General features: G+C 42.1%; 1 protein-coding gene across 4 annotated transcripts in view; it reads left to right on the top strand.

The window, feature by feature from the left end:
* RARB (retinoic acid receptor beta) overlaps nt 1–18,030 on the top strand; it is a 338,077-nt gene that overhangs the window by 12,885 nt on the left and 307,162 nt on the right. For all 4 annotated transcript variants that reach the window (XM_081164729.1, XM_081164730.1, XM_081164728.1 and 1 more), the window contains one exon: nt 10,634–10,706. The gene's annotated coding sequence lies outside the window, so the exon portion shown is untranslated. The remainder of the gene's footprint in view (nt 1–10,633; nt 10,707–18,030) is intronic.

Below are 18,030 nucleotides of genomic sequence, written 5' to 3'. Positions count from 1 at the left end.
AGCTAAATTGTATGCTAGCCCCATTTCTGTGGATAAAAGAATCCTTGATGCACACAGATTTGTTGGAGAACTAATAGGCTCTTCCTTGGAAAGTCAAGCAAAAAGCCCCAGTTTTAGATTAGGTTGAACATTTTATGGAATGAAATTCAGCCAGAATGCAAATTTGATCTACCCTGCAGCAGCTATGTGTCCAATTTTGATCAGCTTCTGATTGAAATTAAATCAGGAACTTAACATCCTTCTGGCCTTTATCTGTTCACTTTGCAAAAGGAAAATGGAGTTTTATTGCCAAAGCTTGTATTTAACATCATTATCTACCTTTTGGATAATGGTCTTGAATGTGTTGCTTTAGATAATGGTTTTTGTGTGTGTGAGGGTGAGAGGGATGAAATACTACTGTTTTAAACTCCTGGCTGCTATTTAATAAATTAAAAGTAAGGAAAGTGGGTATGATGTTCGTTTTATGTGCTGAAGAGTTATGGGGGGAAGAAAAAGGGAAACCACTCCACAATCTTTAATGTAATCAGATTGAAACATACCTTTGTGTTTATTGATTGTGGTGGACGGCAAATCTACAAAAACTGTATACAAATTTTCGGGTTTATCTCCTCACATCTCTTTGCCCTTCCCCCATAACATTTAAAGTTGGCAGTAGTACCTTTTCTAAGAACACTATCTGCTGATGCTTTTCACTTCCACAGAGCTATGTTTGAAGAAGAATGCTTGTGATGGTGTTTAGATAAATTCCCAGAGACCAAATTTTGTTGTTCGTGATACAGGCTGCAGTCTGTTAAACAGATAAGAAGGTTGAACAGAAGTTGGGTAAGGACTGCACCTGTGTTCCTGTGCATAACACCTGTGTCCATCTGTAGAGATAAGTGGTCCCATTGGTGGTGTCAGGAAAGGACTTTGAGGCAGAAATCCAGGGCCCCAGTCAGCAGCAGTTCGGTAAGCCCTCCCCCCCATGCAGTATGTTTCCCCCTACACAGGAGTATGTCACCAGAAGGCCTTAGGTCCAGAGCCTAAAATTGCATTATAGCAGCATTGGTGCTCCCACATTAGAAAATTGCGCTCTTTGCTGCAGTTGGAAACTCTTCGTCACATCCTGGGCTAGTTAGTTGTTTCAGGGCTCCAGCTCATTCCCCACTGTGTCCACTACTGTTTCTGTCTCTCTCTCTCTTAGTCTCTCTCTGGACTCAGCTATACAGCTACAAATAAAACGTTTTAAGTGTGCTGTAAAGTGCAATATACAAATGTGACACTAGATGGTGTTGGTGAGCTATGGCAAATTCGATATATTTTTTCAAAACGTTTTTTAAAAAAGCATTTTCACAGCATTTTTATATGTGTGTAGATTCCACCTCTGTGTGTGTGTGTGCGCGCGCGCGCTTATGTGTACGTGGTACGGCTCGGTGATAACTGGTTTTCAACACTGCGATATATCACCAGCTAAACATCGCAATATATCAGTATATCACAATGTCTGAAATAAGGATGGAACTACGTAGAAGCGAACAGTAGGGCCGGGCTAGAAAATAATTGTATTGCCTTCAGGATGCACAACAGTGATGGGTCTATCCTAAGTAGTACAAGGACTGGCTGAAAAGTTCTCTGCCTAAAAGTTTGATCATTTTACTGGGACAGTTTGAGGTTTTCATCCGTGATCTGTATTGGTGCCATCAGAGGAGTAGCTGAGGGGGGTGGCACTTGCCATGCCTGAGCCACGCGTCTCTCCTGGGAGTGATGTGGTGACTTGCAGGTCCTGTTGTGAATGTGATTGCATTGCATGGATAACGGCAAGGAAGGCAACAGTGCTTCTTGATGCCAGTTGCTGGAAGCTACAGGAGGGGAGAGTCTTGAATCCTGAATCCTGCTTATGTGTTTTTCACAGCCGTCTGGTTGGCTACTGTGAGAACAGAAGGCTCTCCTTGCATTCTTAAGGGAAGATGATGGCTTGGTTTTCACTGCAAAGGGCTAGTGGAGAAGGAAAGACACCCCATTTCCCAAAGCAACCAGGCTCACCAATTACATTTCCCACGGTGCTCTTGATTTTGGTTTGGTTCTAATGGTGCTCTTGCCTTCGTTCTTATATCACTTATTACTTGACTCTCAGGCGCTCTGATATAAGTGACAGCATAGAACCTTGATATGTCTTTAAATGTACAAGTCCAAATTTAATAACCCCTCTTTGGCAAATGATTCCATACGTCTGTTGTAAGCGCCAAAGTATGGAGTGTACTTTGCTGTAACATTAAAATCCATTAGAGTATGAATGCACTTTATAAAAGAGGCATAAACAAGAATCATTGTTTTTCTTGTTTTCCAGAAAAGATCAATCGAAACTGGGCATTAGCTACAGATCATACATCTTTTATTCTTAATGGGTTAAATACATGAAGTTGCATTTGTCCTGTATTTGGACTTGATGTCCTTTTTCATAGAATCATAGAATTGTAGTTGGAAGGGACCCCAAGGGTCATCTAGTCCAACCCCCTGCGATACAGGAATCTAAACAGGATCATACATGGCAGATGGCCACCCAACCTCTGCTTAAAACCCTCCAAGGAAGGAGAGGCCACCACCTCTCATGGGAATCTATCCCACTGTCAAACAGCACTTACTGGCATAAAGTTCTTCCTGATGTTTTTGCTGATTAAGGCTGAGATCCTGGACACACAAGAAAATCAGCTCAGTTGGACTTACTTCAGAGTAAATATGCATAGGACTGCACTGTAAAAATACTATCCATGCAGCATCCTAAAGAGATGTGTATAGAAAATCATTGCACTGTCTTCAGGATCCATGACAGTGATGGGTCTATGCTAAGCAGTACAAAGACTGACTGAACCTTATTTACATTAACGACACATCTCTAAGACAAAAATGGGGCAGGTCCTTATATGAGAGATGTTGTCTGCAGACTCAGCCTTGACAGCACACTCTGAGGAAGCACTACAGAGACTCATCAATCGTTTTGCCCAAGCCTTCAGGGCGTTCATTCTTACCATCAGCCTGGCAGGGATCAGGACATCGCCAGCATTCCACACATCAGCATTGGTGATCATACACTTGAGGTCGTAAGACAATTTTGTCTACCTGAGTTCCACCATAACCAGCAGCCTCTCCATTGATGCTGAGCTGGACAAGCATACTGGCAAGGCAGCTATGGCAATGACTCGCCTCTCCAAAAGAGTATGGGAGAATGTGATGCTAATGTCCAATACCAAGATGAAGTTCTACCAGGCTTAAGCATGCTGCTTTATGGTAGTGGGCAACTTAGACCAGCCAGGAGCGACGCCTCAAAGCCTTCTGCATGTGCTGTGTCAGAAAGACTTTGGGCATCACATGGCAGGACAGAGTCTGAAACAAAGATGTGCTCTCTCTTGCCCACATTCCCAGCATGTTCACACTCCTGCCTCAGTGACGTCTTGCTTGGTCATGTACACAGAATGGAAGAAGGTGGGATCTCCGATGACAAGCTCTATGGGGAGCTGGCTTCAAGCACCGGGCCCGTTGGCAGACCAACTCTGTGTTACAAAGATGTCTGCAAACATGACATGAAGGCTGGCAACATCAACCCCAATGTGTTGAGTCAGGCTGTACATCCATAGCAGTGACCAGTGGGTGAATGACTGCTGGGAGGAGCACAGAGAGAAGAAATGCCATGGTGTATCTGCAGCAGCACAACCGGACGCATTCATTTGGCCCAGCTGCAACAAAACGTGTCTCTCCTGTATCAGTCTTTACAGCCATGGAGGAGCTGTAACCTTCCAACAGTTTGACTGCTTCATCCATGAAGGCGCACTATTGTCTCCCAAGACAGACAGATAGATGCCAACAGCAACAACATACAGTGGTGCCTCGCAAGACGAAAAGAATTCGTTCCGCGAGTCTTTTCGTCTTGCGATGTTTTTCATCTTGCGAAGCACGGTCCGTCGCAACTGCGCCTCTTCAAGCGGCTTTTTTTAAAAAGTGCAAGACATTTTCGTCTTGCGAAGCAAGCCCATAGGGAAATTCGTCTAGCGAAGCAACACAAAAACGGAAAACCCTTTCGTCTAGCGAGTTTTTCGTCTTTCGAGGCATTCGTCTTGCGGGGCACCACTGTATCCATCCAACTGTACAGGAAAGGATGGTTGTATTTGCATTAATTTCAGAAGTTTCAGTGTTACCTTTTCTTGCTGGTAAGCTACCCCTATATTATTATCATCTAATATCATGGCATTGGAAGCAATAATACAGGGCTGAACCATAATTGCATCAAGGATATAAGTAAAAGCTCTTAAATAATAGGAAACAGTTTTGTGGCAGTTTTGGATCTTCTGAAGAAGTTTCCATAGAAACGGTAAGGCACATCAGAAGCTGCCATTGACCCAGCATTGGCTACAGTGAGTGGCAGCAACTCTCCTGGGCTTCGTACACAGTCCTTTTTTCAAGCTGTATGGTTGGAAGAGATTGAAGATGCAGGGACTGTACCTGGCACCTGTTGCATGTGGGTCTGTAAAGGAATCACACTTTTAATTAAATCTTACATTTAATATTTTTGGAAATGAAGTGTTTCAAGGTGGTGTGCTTCTGTTCGGCCCTGCCCTCTGTTAGGATACTCCATGCCATTTCCCCTCCCCTGTGGTTTTTCCTCTCTCTCCCACCAAGCAGTCAGTTAGTGGTCTGTGTCTACTCTACTGGCATGCTAAGTGTAGGTTTGGGTGATATATCAATACATCATCCCAAACCAGCTTAAAGTCCATATCTTTATAACGGGTTCATAATTTTTGACCTGGAAATATAATGAATTGTGTGTGTGTGTTTTCCAAAAATCATGACATCGGAAAAATTTGAAGCCAGCCAATGCCTCTACATAGCTCCGTCCTTATTTCAGACATTGTGATAAATTGGTACATTGAGATGTTTAGCTGGTGATATATCATGACGTTGAAAACCAGATATTGCCCAGGCCTAATGCTGAGTCCTCATTGGACTGTTTTGGAAGGGGTTTCACTTGTGAGTCCACCTGCCTCTGAATATTTCATTGGCATTTCCACAAAATACCATTTGAGTTCCCCCAAGCCTGCCAGTATTTTCCACTTGCATGTAGATGGGGTGCTGTTTTGGATACACAAAGGCCAGCACTTGAAAACTGAGTTCACATTTAGTATATATGATGATCGCCAGATAATGAAATTATGCTCACATATGTGGTCATATTTTTTGCTTTACCTAATGGCCGTGTATCCGCAAAAAAAAAACCTGCTTCATGAAGAGAGGTAGATTTGGAGCCAGGATTAGTAGGAGTACATTATGTATGTGGTTAGGTTCCTTGCTTATACAGCTTAACGGACATCTGCACAGGTGCAGGATCAGTGCTAATATATATACAAGTGTCTCAATACGTTCGGCTTTTATACTTGTATTTCCCCACAACTTTTGCAGCCCAGGGTACTTTTAAATTAAAGAGCATTTTCTAAATCTGAAATTTCAAAAGGCAGTAAATAAGTTTTCACAAGACAGAAAGGGCAAGAGACAAAGTGATTTATAGTACTTTGGTGATTGACTGTGTAATTTTACTGCCAAGCATCAAGGTCACACAAACAAGAGAGGAACAAGAAATTCACAGTAATTCTATGGTTGCCTTCACTCAGGTTATTGTTGCTGATACTACAGTACTTCCATTTCTGAAAATAAGCACTGGCAGGGGTGGTCAGGGGTCCCAAAGCAGAGGTATTTCATACTATCTCGTACCCGATCCTTTTGACTGGAATGAACTTGGAACCTTTTCCACAGAAAGCATGCATTCCTTCTGATACAGTGCTACCTCGCAAGACGAAAAACGCGCAAGACGAAAGAGTTTTCAGTTTTTGGAGTCGTTCCGCAAGACGAATTTCCCTATGGGCTTGCTTCGCAAGACGAAACGTCTTGCGAGTTTGTTTCCTTTTTCTTAAAGCCGCTAAGCCGTTAATAGCCGCTAAGCCGTTAATAGCCGTGCTTCGCAAGATGAAAAAACCGCAAGACGAAGAGACTCGCGGAACGGATTAATTTTGTCTTGCGAGGCACCACTGTACTGGCTTGCATTTTTTTCCATTGTCAGGAGAATTTCACTGGACTTCTTGCTTGTGATATGTGTCCCATCGACATGATTTGTTCAGAGCTAATTACTTTGAAAACATGGTGTTGCAGTGCATCTCCTATCTCAGGCTTGTTTTGCCTTAAGTGATCTCTCTAGGGATGGTGATCCAGGATAGCGTTGCAAATCAGAGTGCAAGACACTTAGCCACAGCATAGGCTAATAAACACCTTTCCTTGGATGCAGGGCTTAGGGAAGAAAATTGGGATCAAAAGACTATATGTGCATTCTGTACGTTTTAATCAAGCATAGTACCAATTAAAAAGAAACCATGGGCATCTTTATTTGTATCCGAAACAAATAATAATAATAATCCAAAATTAAATAGTATAAATAAACCTAATACAGTATCAACAAACTGAACAAATGCAGCTCATGAAATATCGCAGAGCACATAAAAATGCTGATAAACTGAACAGTCAAAATAACAAGCTATAACAAAACCCAAACAGGTTTTGACTGTGGTCTTCCTCAGTGGTCTCATGAAAGCTGCTTGGCAAAGCAAGTTATAACTCAACAGATAATAAACCAAATGTTATCATGAGCAAATCGCAAAGTAGCATCACCAGTTAGAGCTATAAATGATAACACTCAATGGGCCTTTGAGTGCACCATATAAGTGAATAATATAGTGTTCAATCTAATGGCTACACATGGTATAATCCGGCTAGTGAGCCTTCAAATCGTGCGGCCTTGAACTGTCATGAGAGGTAAGAACAGTCCAAGGCCTCATGATCTGAAGACTCACTAGCCAGATTATTTTTAAAAACCTGCCTCGGTCAGAACACCAACATTTAATGTTCCAACAATCATGGTCATATCAACCACCAAAAAAGAATGTACATCCTATAGACTATATGCATAAATACAAAATTAAAACACAAAATCAATATATCTATATCTGTATCTGTATATATTTATCTAGCTATCTAATCTAGCTATATTAAAATACAAACATACAAATAGCTTTTTATATTTCATTCCCAGTTAAATCTTTACAGTCCACCCTATTATCCTCAATGAACATTTTCAGTTTTTGGACAGAAGCTGCAGATCTTTCAACTTCGTCACAAATTTGTCAAAACCGCACAGCAAATATGTGATTTTCACTTGATCATCCACATCAGGTATCTTACATACAACATTTATACCTCCTGTGCCACTACAGTGGTACTTCTGGTTACAAACACTTCTAGTTACGAAGCAGGAGGCCCCATTAGCTAAAACGCGCCTCAGGATAAGAATGGTTTCAGTTTAAGAACGGACCTCCGGAACGAAATAAGTTTGTAACCAGAGGTACCACTGTACATATGTATATGGATTTTTGTATCTTATATGTATTTCGTAAACATGCACACACATTTCATTATATCTTTTTCTTTGTCGATTTCCCCCCCCCCCCTTTTTATGTTACAGTACTTGGATTCAGGATGTGTCATTGGGTCACCTGTAGTGACTAGAAATAGTCAGAGCCATTGGCGGAGGAAGAGGAGTGCAGGGGGAGCTCATCGCCCCCGGCAGCGCGATCCTGGTGGGGTGCCATCGCAGCTACCCCCCGGCTCGTGTTGGGTGTCACGCCGCCTCAGGCTGTGCACCATGCCCCCAGGACACACGTCACGCCCCTGTGGGCGGTGCGGTGCCCCCCAGGACATGCGCCATGCCCCTGTGGGTGGCGCGCCATATACCCGGGATGCGTGCCAGCCCCACCCCTGCCTGCTCTCTGCCCCCCAATGGCAGAGCATGAAGCTCCGCCACTGGTCAGAGCTTCTGATATTGAGGCATTCCTCCCTAACTTGACTAAAAAATGAAATCTATTGTCTATGATCAGTTCAAACAGACTGGACTTGTGCCAGTTATTGAACCAACGTTTTCATACCAAAACCCTCTGTTGTTCATACTCTACTTGTGCTGTTCAAGACTAACAATGACCCAGAGTCAGAGGATTGTCTTTGCTCTGGACATAGTCCTTTGAAGGAACTCCTATTATCTTCTGTTGCTCTGAGGTTGTCATAGGAAGCAGACCCGCAACTAGTTGTTTGCATTTGCTGCCTTTTGGAAAATAGATTGAAATCTGTTTTTGCTAGAGTTTGTTTGAGGGTGCGTGTCTTATTGTATATGATCTGTTGGTGAGTAATTTTTTTTAAAAGGACAATGTGTTAACGTTCAAATTCAACTTAATGTTTTGCATGTTTCTGTACAGCAAAAAATAAAATAAAAATTTGACCTGCATGCTAGCAAGCCCTGATCAAATTAAAGGCCAGGCAGTAGAAGTGTGAAAAGAGAGAGGATGCAGATATTCAGAACAATTTCCAACCTTCAGGAACCCTACACTTAAAATTGCTTCACTATTTGTGACTATGCACTGCTGTGAGCAGTTCTTCCAAATGCGGTCTCTGGCAAAACAACAACAACAACCCACCTTTCTGCAAGACCAGCAGACCAGAATGTAGAAAGCAGTGTTTTTGTACTTTGCAACTTATGCACCTTTAACTCATGTGCTTTCAAAAGCTTTGCATACTTAGCAAAAAGATTTTAAACAATAGGAAAGGGAGCGGATGTCCAGGGGAAAAAAAAATCTTTAGCAATTTCACCTGCCATTGAACCTGGTGGGTTTTGACTACATGTGACTTTGGCTTTAGGCGCTATCTCTGGAATGTAAACCTAGCATAAGTTTGAGAGTTGCAAGTTGTATTGTACTCAGATAGTACTCAGCCATCATGTCTAGTAACTACTGATAGCCTTATTCGCCATAAATTGGTTTAATTTCCTTAAAATAGTCTTAAGTTTGTGGCCATTACTACAAAAGGAAGCATCTCAGGGATAGAGAAGGACAGAGGCAGCCTGGGGTCTGGATGCTGAGCCCCCTGGCCCGTTGATGCTTGATGGCATTGGGCCAAGGCCAGCCTCATCACCGTGCCACCTCCAGACTGGTGCCTGCTCCCCACTTTCTGCCCTGCCCATCATTAGTGGCAGGTCTGCAGATTCAAGAGTGGCTATACCATTCTGTCACCCACCACTGCTTACTTGTGGTTAGGATTTTGCCTTCACCTTCTTTCTAAACTAAAAATGTCAAGAGTTGTAACTTTCCCCCTGTGATGGGATGATTAGCTGCTTGTGCGTAAAATCGTGCTCCCTCAGAGTTTGTGCCACTCCACAAACCTCTGTGTGTGACAGAGCTCCACAAACATGTCTGCCCTAGTCACTTGTAGATTCCGACAGTGGTTGTTTTCGGAATCGTCTCCAACATAAGAGCTCCTTAACGGAAACCCGCCTTCTGGACTCACGGCGTGACAGTTTCCGGCGAGGCGTGGGTCTCCCTATGGGAACTTCAGATACCTCCCCACTGTTCTCGCTGGAAGCGTCTCTGAGCCCTCCCTCCTGCTCGCATTCCCTCAGAGATCCACTCCTCCCCCTGCTGGTTCCTGCTTCAGCTGTTGAGTCTCTTCCTTCCTCCCTGAGCCCCTCCACCACCTGTTCCTCCGATGGCAGTTCCCTGACACCCCCATAGGGTAGTTCCTCCAGCCCCTTCAAGACCTTCTGCCGCTGAAGCCACCCTGGTTACTCTTCAGCAATTCTGGTTCTTCTTGGCAGTCATCACAGAATTCTAGCCCAGTGGTTGCCATTAATTTGATTTGAACTGATTTTATAATGAAATGATTTTAGAACATTGTATCATTTTACTGTTGTTAGCCGCTCTGAGCCTGGCTTCGGCTGGGGAGGGCGGGATATAAATAAAATTTTGTTTTTATTTTTTATTATTCTTCCGCGAGACTCCTATTTCTATATCCTTTCTAATTTTACATTTAATAGTGCCTTCTACCAGTTTTCCTAAAATAGTTTGCTGAGCTCATTGTCCTGCTTTCAATGTATGATACGTTCATAAAATAGATTTTATTATAAAATGAAACACACACTGGTTAATTAGAGTTTTTCCCCTCCCCCCATATACCCAGTTGTTGAATTTGTACTGTCCTCCTTACATTTCCAGGACATAATTACTGTACAAATAAAGGGAACACGTTACAAATTAACTCATTCAAACTCAGTGTCTCCTTTAGCCATTTTCATGGGACAGGAGATGATTACAGTGGTGCCTCGCAAGACGAAAAGAATCCGTTCTGTGATTCTCTTCGTCTAGCGGTTTTTTTGTCTTGCGAAGCAAGCCCATTGACGGATTAGCGCTATTAGCAGCTTTTAGCGGCTTATCTGCGGATCGGATCAGCTGATAAGCAGCTTAGCGGCTTAGACAAAGGGGGGGGGAAGGAAAAAAACCCAGCAGGAACTCGCAAGACATTGTCGTCTTGCGAAGCAAGCCCATAGGAAATTTGTTTTGCGAAGCACCTCCAAAACGGAAAACTCTTTCGTCTAGCGAGTTTTCCGTCTTGCGAGGCATTCGTCTTCTGGGGCACCTCTGTACTAGGAGTTTGTTTTTACTATGATTCTATATGATGATGGAGGCTGGGAATGTCAACCACATTGTTGTTTTGTTCTTTAACTTCCTTCCTCTTTTTCTAGGTGGAAGTCATGTCAAGGGCCATCTTCCCAGCTCCTTTCCCTCTCTTTTTCAGTTGCTATAGTGCAATGAGAGGTAAGCTAAGCTTTAAAATATTTCTAAAAGAAGAACCTGTTATGGACCTGGTGGACGTGTAACATTCTGGATTATGTTGCCATGGTTAAGCAATCAGGAGCTGGCCTAGCATGCTGACTCCTCTTCTTTTGGAGCCTAAATGGTCCCCACTCTCTCTAAAAAGGGCATTTGGCACTGTCATTAAACATAATTAAGGCCAACCAAGTTTCCTCCTTAAGAAGGTACTAGAATTTGATGCTAATTTCTATCCAGGGCTTTTTTCCAGGGGGTACTCAAGAGTATGCAATAATGGCACCTCTCTTTTTTTGTTAAAAAGTGTGATACTTACTATAACAACTTCATGGTGAGTACTGGCACCTATTTTTCTAAACAAAAGCACTCTTTGTGTCTATGTAGACTTAACCATGGCTAAAGTTTTATGTTGGTGTAACGGTTAACACAATTGAGAGTAGGGTGGCGGGGGAATTAATGCTATGGAAGGGAGGTTTGGAAGTATGTAATTTCATGGCTTTCTCCGACTTGCTTAACCATGGTTAGGTTATGTGAACCAGCCCAGTACTCTGCTGTATGCAACACTGCTTGAGATGTTTTAGCTATGTTAAGCAACAATATAGAGATGTTCTTCAAGTGAGCAATTGTAAGAGTATTCTCAGCAATTGAACCGAGGCGTACAATTGTCAGTGCCACGAAATTCTGTTTTCTGTTGCACGAGGGAAGGAGGATTTGCCTAGGAACAATTCATTGGCTATGACAGTGGTGCACATTAAGCATTTCTTAATACTGAGCTGTGCCTGGCTTCATGTCAAAGGTGAGAAGAAGCACAAGGGCTCAAATTTCCCTTGAAGTCATTTTGTCTAAGAATCAAGATACACACTCAAGTAATTGTGTGAAAATAATGAACATGCTTATTTAAAAAAAAAATCAGAACTGGATTATGCTGGTGGGGGAGGACACCTGATCGGGATGAATATCATTGCCCTAATACTATCAGTCATGGGAGGAAAGGTCCTATATGTGTGCAGTTTGACCTTAAGAAGCCCTTTCCTAACATGTTGGAGCTTGGTTCGAATATGCAGGAGTGGTGGAAAATATAAACTGATGTACTCGGCCACTGTTGCAGTGGTAGGGAATCTGTGGCTATTTGGCTCTTGTTGGAGTTTGCCCACAACAGTCTCAACAAGCATGGCCAGTAGTTCAGGATGACCCCTTTGCTACTGTTTTAAAATTCAGATAAGTCCTGGTTTTGTCCACAGTTATGCTTGAGAGTGAGTCTTTTGGAGATGGAAGGACCATATAATTTTTATTTGATTGGCTGCATTCTCAGATCCACATTGCACTGCCCTAATTCTTTTTCTTGTGGCGTACAAAGATACGCAGACCGCCAGATGTATCCCTTTCTCTCTCACCTTGTCTCATCTTGTGTGTTTTCCTTCCACCAACTTCTTGACAAGCTTACATGGAAAGATCTGTATTTGGTCTCTTGCAATATAGCACAGGGAACCTGAGTTTTCCCTCTCAGAGATAGGATTCCTAAGTGTGAATTCATACATTACATTATTCACACGATCACTTTGATAACTCGAATGTGTGGAAGTGCTGTCAACAGTGTGTCAGGTGAGAAGTCATTAGTCACAATTACCTCTTATCACTCCCAGGCCTTTATCTGTTCTGCATGTCAGGCATCATGCAACATGTGATGACAGTCGCAAACTGAACTTTTGAACTCGCCTCCAGTTTGCCGTTGTGGCGTGTCCAGCATCCCCAAAGCACTTAGCCTTCCTGCTGCATCTGTTGTTGTGTCCTCTAAATTACTGTAACAACTAGCTGAAGAAGTATATCTATGTCTATTAGGTCCCTCCCTCAAAGTGTGACTTGGAAAACGCAAAAGAGTGCCTTTGGCCACAAACTTTACAGCTTATTCAATAAGCCTATGATTATTTAGTCAAATCAAACAGTGGATGGGTGGGTAAAATGGCTGAGAAACTGCCCTTGTTGATTTTGTAGATGTAGATTTCTTAGTATAAAAAAGTTGGCTTCAGTTCTAAACTGTTTAAATGTTGTGAACCCTTTGTTTGTTTTTAAAATCATGGTTGGCAAACCTTATTTGGAAATGGCAGTCAGGCAAACCTTTTGGAATTTCCAGCTCTCCCCAAACTGATAAATTGTGTTACCTGGGGAAATTTCAAGATTAGATTAGAGGTACATTTATTGGAGGAAATGTAACTGATCTCACATACGATCAGTTACAATTAAGATAATTCCGCTGGATATATTTATAAATGTACATAAATGTTCCATTGTGAGTATATCAGGCTGGATTAAATTAACTGTCACTTAGAACCAAATTCTGAGCAATCCTGAGTGGCAGGAATTCTTTATATAGACTGTGTCCTTTCTCCAGCCAACAGGTGTAGAAATAAGGACCCTTTTAAAAAAAAGCTAAAATTATATACCAACTGAAATCCACAGAAACACATAATCATGGAGCTGGGAGCATGGTTGGAGAAATGTGCCTTAGCACCGTTGCATGTGCCTTAACACCACATCAGCTACCTGACTAATTCAGAAATAGACATTTTGTTCAGTGAAAAGTTAACATCAAGTGCAGGAACACATAATTCAGTTAATATGCTCTTCAATGTTTATGTGAGGTTGACAGAGGGAGACTGTGTATTTGTGCAACTAGTATCCCAAATAAACATATTTTAAGCACTGGTGGGAGATTGTGATTAGACTCTCCCATGGTTTTTATTTTGCTCATTAGGAGACCCCCTAGGACAGCTTTGAAGTTTGCGGATCTGATGCTCTAGGAGAGAACATTTAATCCATTACTCCCATGCTTTCCCCTTGATATAAATCCTGCCTGCTGCAGCTACTATTATCTGGTCAGGGTGAAAAAACAAGGGCAGATTACCCTGTGAAGCTACTAACAACTGCTGGGCAGGGGGAGTGATTTGCATCTAAGAAAGGGTTAAATACTCTTCTGCATAGTACCACATCCTAAAACTACTTGTGGCTGCTAATGAACAAAAATGAAATAAAAATGTGGGGAATCTTAAATCTGGATCTTTCACATCACATCTGGCTTGGCCTGAAGAGTAGGCAAGCAAATTTTGTTGGGGGTTTGCCATTCTTTGAGAATTGGATTTCTGATATATCTGAAGTTGGCTGTGGGAATAAAAAAGTTGTTGATTTTTATGAGTTAATCACATTTTGAATCAAGCATTTGATGAGCATATATGTGCTTTAGTTGATCCCTATGTCCAGTAAATACAAAAATAAGGAAAGCCTGATTAATTTATATGTTTATTGGCAAAGTGTCTGTATCTGTTTATTGGTAGAATATTTGGCTAGCAGAAATCTGAATGTCTCCTGTTCTCATCACACAGAATCAATTATAAGGAATCATTTTTTATTTATTTTTTAATAACCTACGACTAGTAGCTCTCTATACTTTTTTCTTAAGACCATCAAGGCTGATGCCACTGTCTGTCAACTGGAAATGTTTAGAACCAGCTATTTGAAATTAAGATGAAATTCTCTTGCCTAATTTATGAATCAAAAGAATGTATGTGTTTTATGTAGATTTTGGGTTAGGCTGGAGAGTTAACATAATGGGAGTGGTCTTGCAGGTTTTATTTTCTCTAGCAGCAAACTTGAATAGGCACAAAACCGTTGTTTATGTTTCCTGACATCTGGATTTTTAATCATTCAGTTAAAAATATTTGGTGGTCTTACTTAAATACTGTATGCCCTTTTATAATGAAAGAAATATATACTTGAATGCTGAAGTAACTTTGTCTCCACATTTTGAGATGAATTGGTAGGAATTTGTAAAACCAATGAAGGCAAAGAGACAATCAGTTCCAGCTCTCTCTTGTTTCCCTGTTCTCTGCTTCACTTTTGGTTTGGGAAGGGGACCCAGAGGCTAGTTTGGGTTGTGTCGCTTCTGTAATTATAACTATGCTGGCTTCAGTGGGAGTAACATCAAACAATAGTCTTGATGATGGTTCAGTTAATTCACTTTCAGAAGTTCAATAATTCATCTTCGAAGTGTCAGCAGCTGGCTCTTGTTAATGGCAAGCCTTTCATTTCTGTTAAATCAATTGTGAATAATAGAAGCTTTCAGAGAAAAAATGATGAAGTAAGCATTGATTTCCAAATTGGGTGTCTGATCTGGAACATTAATAAAACACAGGGCAGGCAGACAACAAGTACCTAATACACTCTGATCACCTAAGCAGTAATCAAAGAAAAATCAATGATTTTTGTGTATGGTGCTAGGTCTTCTAACACTTCACCTTCTTCCATTCATCATTGTGTCTATAGCATCAATTTTATAATTGTTCTGACTTGTTTTTTATTATATAAAAAAAGTTTTATAGTTTGCATCATAGCAAGCCATTTATCACAAATGGATCTGGCAAATCCTGGTCATTCCGCCTCATAACTCTACTGGAAAACTCCATTTTTTGTTTATATGCATTAGGGCTCTCCATAAAGGCCTTAATTGGTATCAAAATGCTTCCAAGTGAAATTAAATGCTCTTTAAAATATCCTTAATGGATTTTACGGCTTTTTGAATTGCCAGCCTCCGGGTACCATTTTGTATGTTCTATGTATATGTTTCTATTACCCTCTTCCCCCAGGCTTTAAGGAGATTTTGAATTGCTCAAGGTATCCGTAATGTATGTATGATGCGATTATAAATATCTGTAACCTTCAAAGTGCAGGTGTAGTTGAGAATTGTTTCAAAAGGCTGTAGGAAAGCATAGAGGGGGAGAGAAGGCCCCCTCTTCCAATTTCCCAGCCATTCCTTGCAGATTTCAATCTGTAGTCAAGGATTTAAAAAATAGTGTGCAAACATTTTTCATGGGGCAAGCATGTACGAAGTGCTCAGCATAATTTCCGCAGGCCAGAAACTGCCAGTACACTTTTGAGCTAGAGCTGTTGCTTTTGCCACACAATCCTTTCGTGTTTCTTGCATAGTCCTGTTGCCCCCTCCCCCCCGCACATCTCGTCTTCCTTCTGAGGGTAAGATGGAAAACCCCACTTGCTTTAGCCAGCAGAGGAGTAACTTGTGATAACATGTGGATTTTTTTTTAAAAAAAGATAGAACATGACTTGACGCTTAAAGCTTTGGTCTTTCTAATCAACATTGCAAAAAACAGAAGCGGAAAACGTGTGGATCTCTGTATGTTATTGGATTCTAGGTCCCCTAAACCCCAGTCAACATGGCCAGTAGTTAGAGGTGAGTCCAAAAACCTGGGTATCTGAAGGAACATCTCTCCCCACACCCAGGAAGGGGGGTGCGGCCTGGCCCGGGTGTCAACCTTGAGAGGGCTGACAAAATGGCACACTGCGGGGCCTGGCTTGCAGCGTGCCTGAGCCACGTGTCTCTCCTGGGAGTGATGCGGTGGCTCGGGGACCTGCGCTGCCTGAAACAGCACTGTAGGGCTTGCGTCCGCCAGGCAGACTCCGTGGGCAGCTCACAGCGCCCCTGTGTGTTGTTCGCCATGGCACACCTGTGCGCGGATCACCCCGCCCCCGTGGGTGGATCGCCCCACCCCTGCCGCTCCGGGTACCAGAGTACCTAGCTACGCCCCTGCCTGCACCCCAAGTCCTACCCAGATTCTGAGGTCAACTGTGGAGGCTCTTCGGAGTGCTATCATTGGCAGAGTTCCAGAACTCAAAGGCTTCCAGAGGTTGCTCCTACCCAGTATATTTCCTGGCACCAACAGAATGCCTTGCTCTTTCAGCAGGCATTTGGATAACAGTACGCTCAGACGGAAGGATTTGAAAGTTTGTGTTTGAAATTGTATTTTGGTATAAAAGGTGGTGTAAAATTTAAAAGTGAAATGAAATGAAAAGAAACGAAATGAAATGAAAAAGCGGCCGGCCCAAGTGGGACCCCCTGGCCAGCTTAGCCATCGGAACCCGGGGCAAGTGTACTGGGTTGTCCCCCTCCCTGCATGGGCCTGTTGTGGTGGGATACAAACAGTAGTGGACAGTGGGGTGGGGCGGTGATGCTCACCTGAGCTCATGATGGTTGAGTCGCTGCAACTTACAGGCAAGGAGAGGGAGAGTGGCAAGGTGGTGGGGAGGTGGGCACAGTGCAAACATGGTGACAACCCTACCAAGCCATCCACTATTGGATGTAAATAGAATGAATGAATGAATGAATGAATGAATAAAAATCTGGAAGGTTGTGAGTTGTCTTCCCTCATTGCATATAGTATTCAGTTTTGAAGATTCTGAGCTTTAATTGGCGAGCGCATGGTTTCGCCAAACCAAACAATTCTGCTGTTGTTTTAATACAAATCCTCAAGCGGGTATTTATAAATGCATTTTACACCCATTAAGAAAGTTAAATGTTAGCACACAGTTACTTTAGGAACTACAAAGGAGACTCTGAAGGGCATAACTGCTTGTTATATATGCAGTGCAATACTACTGGAAGCGTCGTAGCACAGTTACTATTAGACTGAAATATGGCTGAGTTTGGGGATTCTGCTGAAGTTTTCGTTTTGGAAAAGAAATAGTTTTCATAGAAATATCAAAGAATAAAGCCATATGCTGGGTAAAAAGTGGAAGCGTTTTATTTATCAGCGTGTGCAGTTTTTGCAGAAGTATTCAAAGTATATTACAGACATCTGCTAGCAACCCGCACTAACAATAAATTCAAGAGTAAGGCAACATTCGTGGAGGATAATAAAAGATGGAAATAAAGTTTTATCTTTGGAATAAGCTGATTTCACCTTCCATCCCAATCTTAACCTTCCAGAGCTTCTCCACATAACCTTAAAGAAGAAATGTGCTGAGAATAACGTGTATTTATGAGCAATCAGGCTGATTTGTTGGAACGTTGTCCTTTTTTTGGCAGGAGGGAAGGAACCTAGGATGTTGGAAGCTTTTGCTGTAGATTCTGGATGTAGTGTTTAATTTCATGCCTTGAGTCCTTTATTTACTCTTGAAGTTTCATTTTTCTGTAGCCTGACTCTTTCTCCTGGAGAAACGTCTCATCTTCATTAGAGCAGAGGGCAAACGGGCAAGTTCATAATTGCCTTTCCTAAACTCTTCAGTTTTTTGTTTGGTATCCATCAACTTGGGTGTCCTAGTGCAGAATTCACTGACAAAGCGGGTGTCCTGCTGGTGTTGTTTTATTTTCATTTTTGCAGCGAATTTCCATGCTCCCTTTCCACACCAAAGTCCTGACTTAAAATCGGTTGGACGGAAAAACTCTTCACTATTTAGCATAGTTGGCGACGAGTAAGGTTGTTTCTTAATAGTATATATAGTTTATACTGGATGAAATTAATCAAAG

The sequence above is a fragment of the Podarcis bocagei genome, assembly GCF_964188305.1.
Source record: "Podarcis bocagei genome assembly, chromosome: 12".
Taxonomy (NCBI): Eukaryota; Metazoa; Chordata; class Lepidosauria; order Squamata; family Lacertidae; genus Podarcis; species Podarcis bocagei.
This window is presented reverse-complemented; position numbering and strand designations above follow the sequence as displayed.